The 12,506-nt window shown below is 36.8% G+C and overlaps 1 protein-coding gene across 4 annotated transcripts in view; it reads right to left on the bottom strand.

The window, feature by feature from the left end:
* The window catches only part of Gcn2 (eukaryotic translation initiation factor 2 alpha kinase Gcn2), a 239,244-nt gene extending 227,606 nt beyond the window's left edge, over positions 1-11,638 (bottom strand). For all 4 annotated transcript variants that reach the window (XM_081730836.1, XM_081730837.1, XM_081730839.1 and 1 more), the window contains exon 1: positions 11,535-11,638. The gene's annotated coding sequence lies outside the window, so the exon portion shown is untranslated. The remainder of the gene's footprint in view (positions 1-11,534) is intronic.
* Positions 11,639-12,506: the final 868 nt, after the last annotated feature.

The raw sequence follows: 12,506 nt of genomic DNA, 5'->3' as shown, positions 1-12,506 counted from the left end.
GATTAGTTTAAGAAACGAACCTTGCCTTATCAGTCAATTATCATATTCTCATTATCCATCAGTTCGGCTTTCACGATAACAGATTTCAGCGAAATCTGGTGGTGGCTTTCGGACGACAGAACAGAGCGCGGAGAATTTAGCTGTGAGATACATGAGGCAGTGAGTGGGACTTTTGGTTCTAAACTTACATTCAGAAAATGACGTATGTGAGACGTCAGATGTCTGGGTCAAAACAAGATCTAAGGGAAGTTGATACTACGGATGGAAATAGGACGGAAAATGAGGTTGGGACGCTTTTCTTGATGGGCCGTTTTGCATCAATAGCAGAAATCATTTTAACTATCGTGAGTTCTTCGATTTGTTTCAATTTTTGAAATGCTGTAGATCATTCTTCCAATTACAGCAATAGCAATACATAGCTCCGCGCCATGACTTTTCTGGCCACAATTAATACAAATAGCTGGCATTCAAAGAGAACTGGGAGTGTAGGGAGAACGTTTCTAGATAACATACAACTTCCCGAGTTCTGAGAGAGTACTCAAACTGAAAGTAAGAATCAATGACTGAGTAGCAAGAAATTCATCTGACTTCTTACTTCTAATGTGAGATATGTCTACAACATGTTAGTCAGGTAGCTCGGGTTTTATCTCATCTTCAGTATCGTTTAGGAAAACGGAATATCAAATCACTCGTTGACTCACAATCAGTAGACGGTGACACTCTACTAATACGTAAACTGACCCAATGCTATCCAATTTAAATAACTTCGCAGTTTCTTTCTCACATACCATTTTCACTAACAAAGTACCATTGTGTAGTTTTTGAATATCTTTAACTTGTCCGACTGTATAAATGATATCTTTGCTTATAAAAGAGAGAGATTGGTCCTTACTACTACTCAGACAGTTAGATTCAGCATTTGCATAATAAATATTCTTTTTAGTAATTAAACTGTTACTTTAAAAAAAATTCAAACAAGGAAACATAAATACATTAGATATTTCGTCGATGATTGTTTAATACAGACGGTTAATCCGTCTCATCTACCTTAGGATAAACCACCCACAATCGGTTGCCCTTGATGTGAGCACAATCTGTGCTGGCATCGCCCTGCACCGTAATTTCCATTGTAGGAGGCTCCGTTGAAGTACAGGAACGGGAGTCTTGAGCCACTTCTCCTAGTAGCCTTTCCAGAGGTTACGGACAGTGGTGACATAACGAGATGAAAGTGCTCTTTCCAATAGGCCAAACCTGCAAAAATCCATGGGACTGGGATCAAGTGGCTTCACTGGCATGGTTTGGAAGGGAATAGTTTGCCGGTGTCTACCACCATTTGTTGCAAAAATCTCTCTGTAGAACGGGATGTACATGATGAGGCTTTATCCGTATACACACGGATTGATTTGTTGCATTTCCATACAAACGGTACAGCTTTTCTGTAGGAATTGGTGTGAGCATACGTTGCTGATAAAATGCGGAGTTGATTTTGCAGTTTCAAGGCACCTACCAAATCGTTAACTAGCCTTTATAGCAGTATCCCGTGACAACCAGAAATCCCTTCAAGAAACTTGCTTTGCTTTGCACTGACAGATGATGTCACGACGGGTTTCTGCGTCCCGTGGAGTGCACCTTAAGGCACGAACTTTCTCACAATCTGATAGATAAACCCATGCTTCAACGAACGTGGCAACAAGCTTCCACTTTTCCCCGCATAGATGTCTTTCGTAAATGCGTCAGCAGAGGGTCTTTCTCCCCCTCCGATAAGCCGAAGTACGGGCATGTCCACCACTTTTAAACACCATCCGGAGTTTTAATTTGTCACGTAGGATGCGGTTCACACTTGACTGTGCTACCTGTAATCGTCTTGCCATCACACGTTGTATACGAAGGTTTTACTGCAGGGCCGTTCAGCGCAATTTTCGAGCTATAGGTGAAATCAACGCAGTACTGATCACTTTCCATTTATTATCCCCACTGGGTAAACGAAGTGCTGGAAGGTCGTGGTGTCATATCTATGTTTTTGATGATCTTTGAGCATCCATTTTTCCTACACTGTTTTTGAAAATGTGTCACGGAAAAAGTGCCCCAACGTAGCCTTGCCAAAATTGGTTCACCTTGGAAGCTATGAGGCACACACTTCATAAACGCGAACTCGGCGCGATACTAGAGGCCTTTGGCTTTCTCCTGCTGTTTGACTTCTTCCTATTGGTCAATTCTGTGAGCAGGGTTGAAGGTTTCAAATCGGACTCATATGGCTGAATCAATCTTCTACAATTTACAGAGAAGACAGCACACTTTCAGAATTAATTTCAAAATTTACCAACGTACACGAAAACATAAAATTTACAGTTGAAAAGGTATCGAAATAACTTAATTTCCTAGACATCTATATTCAACATCTCCACAACAAATTCTATACTTCAGCTTATAGGAAAGAAACAGGATCGGAATGTTTTCTACACAAAGAATCGACACATTCCCACATCATAAAGAATTTCTTTCTATAAGCATTTAGAATTTTACACAACAAACGAACTCAGAAAATCATCCACAACAATTACTCCTTCTAAGAACGAAAAACGAATTCGATGATTACACTCTCAATAAATGAATAAAATAATAATAAAAAGCTCTTGAACACCAAATAACACCGGAAAACAAGTTCATAAAGGAATAAGAGTTTTTCTTATTTCTTTGGTCAGAATAAGGATGAGGAAAATAAGCAATAACTTTAGTATCAAACTTTTAGTAAAATCTGGGGCCAGGGCCCTATTCCACCATTGAACTTTGCAACTTTGCGCTTTGCAATCAACAGTAAGGTTAATGTTCCACAAAAAATAGTTGTGAAAAGTGAAAAATGCAAAGCGAAAACTTGCAAAGACTTGTTTCGTCATCACCTTAAGACTGAAAAGTGTAAAAAAAGAGTTTGCAAAGTTGTATCGTATTTTGCAAAGAGAAGTTTGGTTTTGTCTGAATGATTGACTAAGAGCCATTGTCGTTTGAAAATGCTTCTGATGTCATTATATTCATCAAGTGGAGATTAGATTAATAAGAAAGTGTGTAAAAGCTGAATCAACTTCCACGGCATGAATTTATTTCAGTTTAAAGAATGTTTTCGTTTGACAAGTGAGCAAGTAGAATTCGTATTAAAGCGCACTGGAGAACATTAACAAAGTAACACTATTAACAAAGTAACATAAACATTCTTCTCATTCCTCACAACATCTGTACATGTCCCTTTACAGACACAAGTGAAAGAAGTCTTAAAAAAAAAATCGGCAAGGCGTATCGTAAAGGGGAGATTTTATCGATTATCTTTTTTCTCAATATCTCGCACCGTTTGCAAGATTTGAGCTTACTTCCGGTTGGAGTTTCTAATTCATGCATGATCAGTGTTTTCTTTCTTCTTGCATGCAGTATGTAAGAAGCAAATACATTACATACACAATTATAATGGCAGTTATATATGGCGTTCATTGGGCAAAACACTCAAAAAATAAAGATTCATCTTAGACTGGAGAAATGGTTATCCTTCCTTTTTCATTATTATTTGGCCATGAAACAAAAGCCTGAAACATATGTAACCCACATATACAACAGTGTGGTGTTGGTATGTATAACGCGCAGGATATGATGCCTTAGTTTTTTTTTCAAATTTCAACGCTTCCAGTGTACCCTAAAAAATGTAATAAAGAAATAATGGCCACTTTTTTAAATATTCAATTAGAACTGGACAATCTACGCAAAATTTCCAATCGATCAGTAGAAACGTGATTTTTCTAGAGGCTGTAGTTTCCGAGATCTCATTGTCAAAAGGATTGACCACAAACATATAAACGTCCACAACATACAGTTTAAAGAACTCGGAAGATGGAAGCACAATTCACGTACATTGATTTTATAGAAGGCTTATTAAAATACAAAGGCTTTGAATAATAATTTTATATCATAAACTTTATGAAAAAGATCTAGTTAACTAATTTATTTAAAGTACACATACTTAAAATGTTTGTCTCTGTTAAACGTGAAATCACACATAACCGTAAATGAAAGCTTTGAAAGCCAAAGTTATAGGTTGGAGCTCAGACGCTTTTAATTGCTAATGTAGCATTTTAATAGATAGATTGTTTAGCTTTGAGGGGCCAGGTTTTTAACCGACTTATTTTTATTTATTATATATATATATATATATATATATATATATATTTGCGATATTCTATTCACATTTGGTTAGGTTAGGTTAATAACATTTACAGTAATTCAGACAGCATTGCCGAACGAGAGTTAGCGAGTGAAGGCGGGTTAGAGCCCCGCAAGGCACGTTGTTTTCTGTCTTCCTTTGTGTTGGCCCCCCATTACTAAACATTTACCCACTATAATTACTCAGATGGACACTTGGCAAATAGACAAGGGGAAACACTCCTAGTCCATAGCACAGGACAAATGAACCAAAACCCAGACTGAGATAACTTTATATCTCTATTTTTAATTAACTGATTTGTATATATTCTACTATACAACAATAATTGTCGCTGAGACTCAACTAAGCTCACAATTTACTAGAAGACACGATACTAACTACGGAAGTGTAAATAAATAAATACCGGTAAATACCTGTATAAAATGCATTTAGTAAACACCTTTTTTAAAGTTACTGTGTACTCGTTCATAATAAACTAACATGTGCGTCATGAAAGAGATTGCGAAATAATCTACTTGCAGAAATATTTTTTTAAGAACAAACTCGACTCAAAATAAATAACGATTATGAAACCGGTATTACAGCACTTCATAGGAACAATCACCACTAACTTGTTAAATACTGGACGTAAAAGAACTCAGTCTAAATTAAATAATAGGAACATATTTACTTTACTGGAACACATGAATTAACTCAATTAATAATTAAGTACTACTTCGCAACAGAAACGTTAAGTTATTTATTACACACGGATTTTAACGTAAGCATTTATGTCATGTTTGTCGTTTATAAAAAGTCTAATTATATTCTAAACTTAAAATTTCCACTATACACTGTAATTTGTGACTCTATACCCTGTTTACCTTTTAATTACATTCATATCTCGAAACTCTTTTTCTATTCATGAGTAAAAAAACTTTGCAAACACTTTGCAACTTTGCAATTGAAGACATCAAATTGCAAAGTTCTTCAAATACAATGATGGAATTCAAAAACTTTCCAAATTTTGCAAAGTGAAAAGCTGAAAAGTTCAATAGTGGAATAGGCCTCAGTTTTGATTATTTTTTCTGCATACAAAAATTACTACAAAGTTCTCTTCCACAGGAATTTACGCAGCCTTTGGCACTTGCGAGAAACACTACATAGAATGACCAAGAGGAATATCAAGACGAAGATTAAGGAACATACAAGGGATGCAAGAAGTGAAGAGTCCCCCCATCAGGACGGTGAAGTAGAAAGATTCGAAATCTTACACTCTTATTTAAACAACATTGATAGCAATGTTTTTGAACCTTTCTTCATGAGAACAAAAAGGCCTGAACTGAACGTGAATACCAGAAAACTGGATCATCAATGGAAGAAGGTAATAAACAGTTACCTGCAACTTAAGTATATGTATTTTATTTGATTATTACCGTTATTTTTCAAATGTAAATAACGTACACAGAAGCCTTAAACAGGTAATGAACACAGTGTATTCTTTTCTTCTTGACACAAGTAACTAATGTCAACGTTGATATCATAACTAGTACGGAAGCCATTGTTTAGGAAGATGTTTTCTGGAGGAAAAGGAATTACAACTGGTGGGATTATTAAAATTTAAAAAAAAAAAAAAAAAAAAAAAAAAAAAAAAAAAAAAAAAAAAAGCTTCAGTGTTAAAATTAACTAGGAAGACTGGTTAATTACAGGAAAAAAGGTGTAAGCGTTGACGTGTGAATATTGCACCAAGATATTTTCAAACATATAAAGAATTAACTGACTTCTTTTAGCGCTTTGAGTGCGAAAGAGTACGTGATGTTTATTTGACAATTTTGCAAACCTGTACACAGGTTTATACAACTAACAGCGGTAGACATTAAGACATAGTTATGAAAGTGTTGAATAAAATTGAGAGACTGATAACGGAATGCTAGATGCTGATTTCTCTATTTACAGTTTTTGGTCTGATATTATTATTATTATTATTATAAAGAAACAGCTGCCGGCTAGAATTACGCTTGAAGTTAAAGATGATACCAGGAAGCATTGAAATGTTGTGTAGAACAATTTTCTAAACACGAGCGGCAGTTGGACGTTTCAAGGTAGTAACATTTTAAGCACTATTCTTTTCTTAATTACAAAATATCAGATTACACGAGTAGAAATATCTGTCTTTTCCTCATTCTCTAATAGTACAGTACATTGAGTTTCGGACTTACTCACGTTTGATTTACGCTTTTTCCTAGAGGATGAGCCTGGACCCGATGTTAAAGGTTCTTTTACCCATAATATGTTTGTTTTTAAAATTAATAGATGAAAACAGCGTGTGGTCACCAAAGCACCACACCGGAGCGTCTATGAGAAGAACTAATGCTGCTGCCATATCAATCTACTAGGCAAGCTCTCACCAAAGGATCAGCATAGAGTCAACGTGGTCAAGGAGGATGAGAGGCGCATAAAACTATTATGTCCACCTACGAAAGCACATAATCAAATCAATAATTAAATACAACAACAACAACCGAAACGACGAATGGCATCTAATATCTTCCCCACATCCATAAACAACTCCAGAGCTGGTACTGTGACTTATAGTGAGCCTTTGTAAACGGCCTCGTTTACGCGTGTTATCCACCATCGCTGATGCGCCTGATCCCTATGGACTCATCCCGTCACTACCGCTCCCTTCCCCCCTGCTACGCTCCTACTCTGACTCGGTTAAATAGCATTCGTGCTCTTTAGAGGTCATCTAGCACAAGCTGGTTCGTATTTTATGCACTGTAGTTTTTATAACATATGTCCACATTGTATTTATATTAATCACAGTTGCAAATAACGAACCGTAATCATTACTAAGTGAGTCAAAGTCACTATCAACTGATTTAGGGGAGAAATTAAATAATGCCCCGAAACCAAAAACAAGAACAAAAAATTGAAGCTATTTTTTCACGTTTTGAATTCATACAGATGTTTTAGCTTTTATACGAAAAAAATAAACAGAACACTAGACTCACTCACAGTAGGGATGGAATGGTTTACATCTACCTAAAACAGACAGAGACGGTAACTGACAACCCTCTTGCAAAATCCCCATCAATTATTTATAAATCCTGCAGTGATATTCCCAACAGAGGGTGCAGGAAAAAGAATACCAATGAAGCTACTCTCTGTCCCACCACTTTCCCAACGATGACAACGGTTTGGATGGCATAAGAATAATAAAAATAGACTGCGATGGCATTACTGCTGTATCGCCAGACCAATTTCAAAATTGAAAAAAAAAAAAAAAAAAAAAGTACCAAAATTTACTGAATTCGGTTATATTTGATTTGATTACATTAAGTTACGCTACATTAAGCGTGCAGGTTTACTATGTGGATCCATAGTATAAGTAGTAGTAGTAGTAGGAACCGGTTAGAAGCCCCGCCGGTGTTGGTTGGGTCCTGTTCTCAACATGTACATTTTACAATCTATGTCAAAGTGCTTGACATACACGAGCCATTTCGAAACTGCCTTTCTCGCCACTATATCATAACAAGTGTATCTTTCCGCGAAATAGCCCATCCGCCTCCACATACAGTGCTGCTTACAACATGAAAAACGACCAACAAATACAACCACATTTTAAACTTTTACTACTGCACTTACTTGACTTTCTCTCATTCTTTCTCACAAACTTAAATAAATTCTCCAACTGACACGGTAAACTTCCTAAAATTGGCCCTGCGATACTTGTGCAAAAACTATCCCGAACTGTCAAAAGAAGTGTATTCACTCTTACTACGATGCTTGCACGATGGAATTTTTTTTGCATCCAAATGATATGTAAGTAGGCTGAGAGAGCAAAAGCACGCGAGTAATATACGAGGATTAGGGCGCCGATTTCGATTTCTTTCTTTTTTTTTAATACTAGTTTATCATATCTACTTTGTGTTTCTATGGGTTTCGCAGTACTCGCATTTACATCTTTTCTTGACCTACCTCCTGTGCTTTATTTCACGTGGTTTTCCGCAGCAGCACGCTAAAGCATCAATTTTACCACTTCTCTCCAATTGCTTAGGTATACTTCGTGAACTTCCACATAAATAACACTCCCAAACGGAAGTTAGCTCTAGGGTAAAACTACTAGAAAGGAACCCGAATGGAACATATGGAAAAATAAAGGGGTTAAGTTCCAAAGTTGGGCGTCCGTTTCCAGCAAAATTTTTAAAATTTACAGGAAAGATATGGATAATTTGATCGTTTGTGTGCTTGATAATATATAAGAGTCTCGAAAACTCTGTTTATTTGTTATATATAAGCGGTTATAAACATGGGACTATAAGGCGAGCGGAGGGAACTACTTGGCGCAAGGTAACCGAACAGTTGCATTGTGGGAAAGAAACGAGCATTTATGTTATCAACATGGCGAATGTACAAGGGCAATGAACTAACAGTTTTAACATTTGTGAAGCAATACATTGATAACGAGCAAAATCTTTTAAAAGTTTGTGAAGAGCACGGATTAATGAACCTAATAACAAATTACAGAAAGTGTGGAAAGGAGATAACAGCGAAAAAACGTGGCGAAAGCGGACGCCCAACTTCGGAATAAATGCCAAATAAAGAAATATTTCTTCTATTATTAAAAATAGTCAGGGTGTCAATGATAGCGAATTTTGCAAGTTTTGTTCCACTCGGGCCAGTTTTTGGTGGTATGTCCTCTTTCCCCCATTGTATAGGTAAAGAGAACTTAATTATCTTTATTCTTGGTCTAGATATATACAGGGTGGTAAGAAACTTCGGGAGCTGATTCCCGACAGCGAAACAAGCACGAAAAAAAAGGTCCCCTGGAACTTTGGTCAGTGGGGGATAGTTTCGGTGATATGGGAAAAATGAACTTCAGAGGGCTGTAATTCAAAAACAACGCAACGTTGAGAGTGCGGTTTGAAACATGACACTCGGAGTCATACCTGCTCGATTGAAAAATGTACGTTGCAAACATCTGCAAAATGTATGTGAGGGATTCCCCAAAGGAACGGAGGGATCCCCTATAACCTGGCCAGTAATCTCTACGTTCCTTTGGAGAATCCCTCACACACATCTTGCGAAAATTTGAAGCATACATTTTTCAATCGAGCAGGTAAGACTTCGAGTGTTATGTTCTAAACCGCACTCTCTACGTTGCGGGTTTTTTTTTTTTTTCCAGACCTCTGAAGTTTATTTTTCCTACGCTTTCGGCACATCATATCGCGGAAACTATCCCTCACTGACCACAGTTCCACAGAACTTTTTTGGGATATAGTATACGTAAGACCGCATCAGTTCCAGAAGGAGCTGGACGCTCATACTTTTAGGGATTATTCATTGAGTATCTACGAACTTAAATAGGGGGTAACAAACCCACTTTCATTTACTTACCGACTGATACGAAAATAAAAAATAACGTAGTTGTCTTACACTTTGTTGTTCTTCCTCAGTCGTGTTTACCTTCACGACTGCTGATGTGCAAATGTCTGAGGTGTATCTAGTAGTACCAAGTCCTGCATGATTGCTTAGCGGTGTTTGCAGTCAGAAAGGAAGTTTGGGAGTCATTCCGTACAGGTTTTCGTGAAAAGAACGTAACGCGAAGTTTGCTTTTTTATGTTTACTTTTAGGTTCTGGTCATTTCAATGCGAATTATGATGCTTAGAATTACGTGTATAAATTGAGGAAAATTCCTCGCTGATCGTATTACATCTTGGAACTCTAAGCACAGATGCCATTTTTAGTGATGGGTTTGCACACACTGACATAAGCAGCGGTAGGTGGCAGCATGGTATGAAAAAGAAGTCATTAACAAGATGGAAGTAGGATTGTAATGGTTATTTCGTTTCACGTGAACTGCTTCTTGTATAAGTGTGGGATCGTCGAAATAAGTATAAAATAAAAAAGTGCTGTGCTGTTGGTGTGATGCAGGAGCACGTGCTGCTCCGCATCGGTAAGTTGTCTTATGGATTGGTAGGGATGCGGTTCTATTTTAGGGAAAGGAACATGTTTCGCTGTTGGAAAACACGTTTCATTGGAAATTCGAGGAGGAAAACGAGGTGCAGTTTTTCCTCCTCGCTTTTCAATGGAACGTTCTTTTGTAGAGTTAAACTTGATTTTTTAATGCTTTCTGTTCTTTATTCTCTTTTTACTTTAACACATTATGCCCTTGTACTCTATATCTGCATGTGTAGTGCCCTTGTACTTTATATATGAGCGTGTGTGGGGGGGAAGGGGGATTTAACGCATATCACATGTTTTGCGCTCCTTCTTTTTACTTTTATTCCTCACATTTGCCCTTGTACTTTATATGTGACTGTGGGGGGGGGGGGGATTTAACGCAATCGCATGTCTTGTGCTGCAGGATACTTCTTACTCTTGCATTACGTAGGGAAATGGTATTTCATGTGGAAGTGGTAATAGAACACAGAAGAAACGCAGATCAGGGTGTATTCACACTTTATATTGGAGTGTGAATACAAGATGATCTGGGTTTCCTATGTGTTCTGTTACCACTTGCACATGAAATAACATCATTTCCCTACGTAATGCAAGAGTAAGAAGTATCCTGGAGCACCGGAAAGAAGGGCGGTCTCATGTATACTATTACCCTTTTTTGCTTGTTTTGATGTCAGGAATCAGCTCCCGAAGTTAGTTCAAATAGTTTCTTACCACCCTGTATAGATATATATCCTGTCAATTTTGTTCTAAACCTACCAATCGCCCTAGGCTAGGTCTAAGTGCCAAATCCAACCAATATTTCAATTTTCCGAATTCACCATAAGTGAAGTGACATCAGTAAAAATTGAATTTTTATCACTACAAGCTAAGAAAAAAAAACTGACCTAACGTACTAATTACTGCATATAAGAATAAGCATTAGATAACTGGTAACTCCTTAGCTTGGCGATACTTTTTTTTTTTTTTTTTTTTTTTTGTACAACTATCGGAGGGTCCGTTCAAGTACTTATTTAATTTTCATATATCGTTTAGTGATATAACAATAGTAATCCTAATACTAATTGGGGGCCCATGCAAATTTTGGAGGTGTCCGGCATCCCTTCACGATCGGTGACCATCCCTACTACCACCGATTTTGGCAATCCTATTCTCAAACGTTACAGTTTTTTACTCGTAGCGACTTACACAAATGATTAGTTAAAAGTCATTATTACATAAATTCCTTATCGTTAACGAATTACATATTATTTATTTAGATCCATATGAAAACATCTTCCTTAATTTCATCAGATAAGTAGTATTTTGCTGCAATCATTAGTATAATAGGACAAAAAAAACGAAAACAATGGACTAAATTAAATTAAACTCTTATATGTACAAATATTACCTGTTAACTTTATCTGTTTGATTATGTAACTGTCAAAAACTAGTTATTAGACCGTCGGCCCAATTCGTAACACACGTCTGTATGTTTACAGACAAAAAAAAAAAAAAAAAAAAAATTGAACAACGATAGTAGTTGTAGTAGTACCAGGTCGAAGTTAATATTTCTCAATGAAACCATCAATTTCACATTGTAGTTTACGATCCATGGGCCTCATTCCGTAGCGGGTTTGCATCAAAACAGTTTTTGATATTCATCACATATTAAGTGCCGTGATATCGCCTTAGTGACGTAATTTTAAGTGCCGTTAAGTTCTGATAAGCCCTGCAGTGGATGCAGGGGCCCCTGCGAAAAAGGCTCCCTTCTCTTCCTACGTTCATGAGGACATGTAACATTACAAAGAAATTGAAAAAAATGCTTTGACCTTGGATGCTCTATCTAGTCAGTCACTACTTACTGCTATTATACAAAAAATGCATATTATCAGGGACGGATCCAGGGGGGATCGCCCTCCCTCACAATAGGATTATTATTATTATTATTATTATTATTATTATTATTATTATTATTATTATTATTATTATTATTATTATTATTATTATTATTCTGCTCAGTGTTGCCAACAACCTCTGAAGAAAATAGGCTAGATGGCCTTCAGAAATAAGCTTTTTTTAGGCAAAAAATGGGTGCTATAACCCACATTGGAGATTTTATACACCTTTTTGTGTGTAGGATTGTAGATGAGTAATAGTAAAATTTGAAATGTTGAATTTTATTCGCTGAAGACTAACAAGCAACATACATGACTTTAAATTAAAAATCTATCAACAACTCATCTGATTTGTGAAAGTCAACAGCCATATCAGTCATATTATCAGTTGAATTGAAATAAATCATCATCGATGACGTCACAGCTAGCTGGGCCGTACTGGATGCACCATCGTTGGTTTCAAGGGCGCCGATCACGGGAAGGGG

The sequence above is a fragment of the Thermobia domestica genome, chromosome 11 (assembly GCF_964235325.1).
Source record: "Thermobia domestica chromosome 11, izTheDome1.hap1.1, whole genome shotgun sequence".
NCBI lineage: Eukaryota > Metazoa > Arthropoda > Insecta > Zygentoma > Lepismatidae > Thermobia > Thermobia domestica.
Note: the sequence above shows the minus strand (reverse complement) of the source record. Positions and strands in the feature narration are given on the sequence as shown.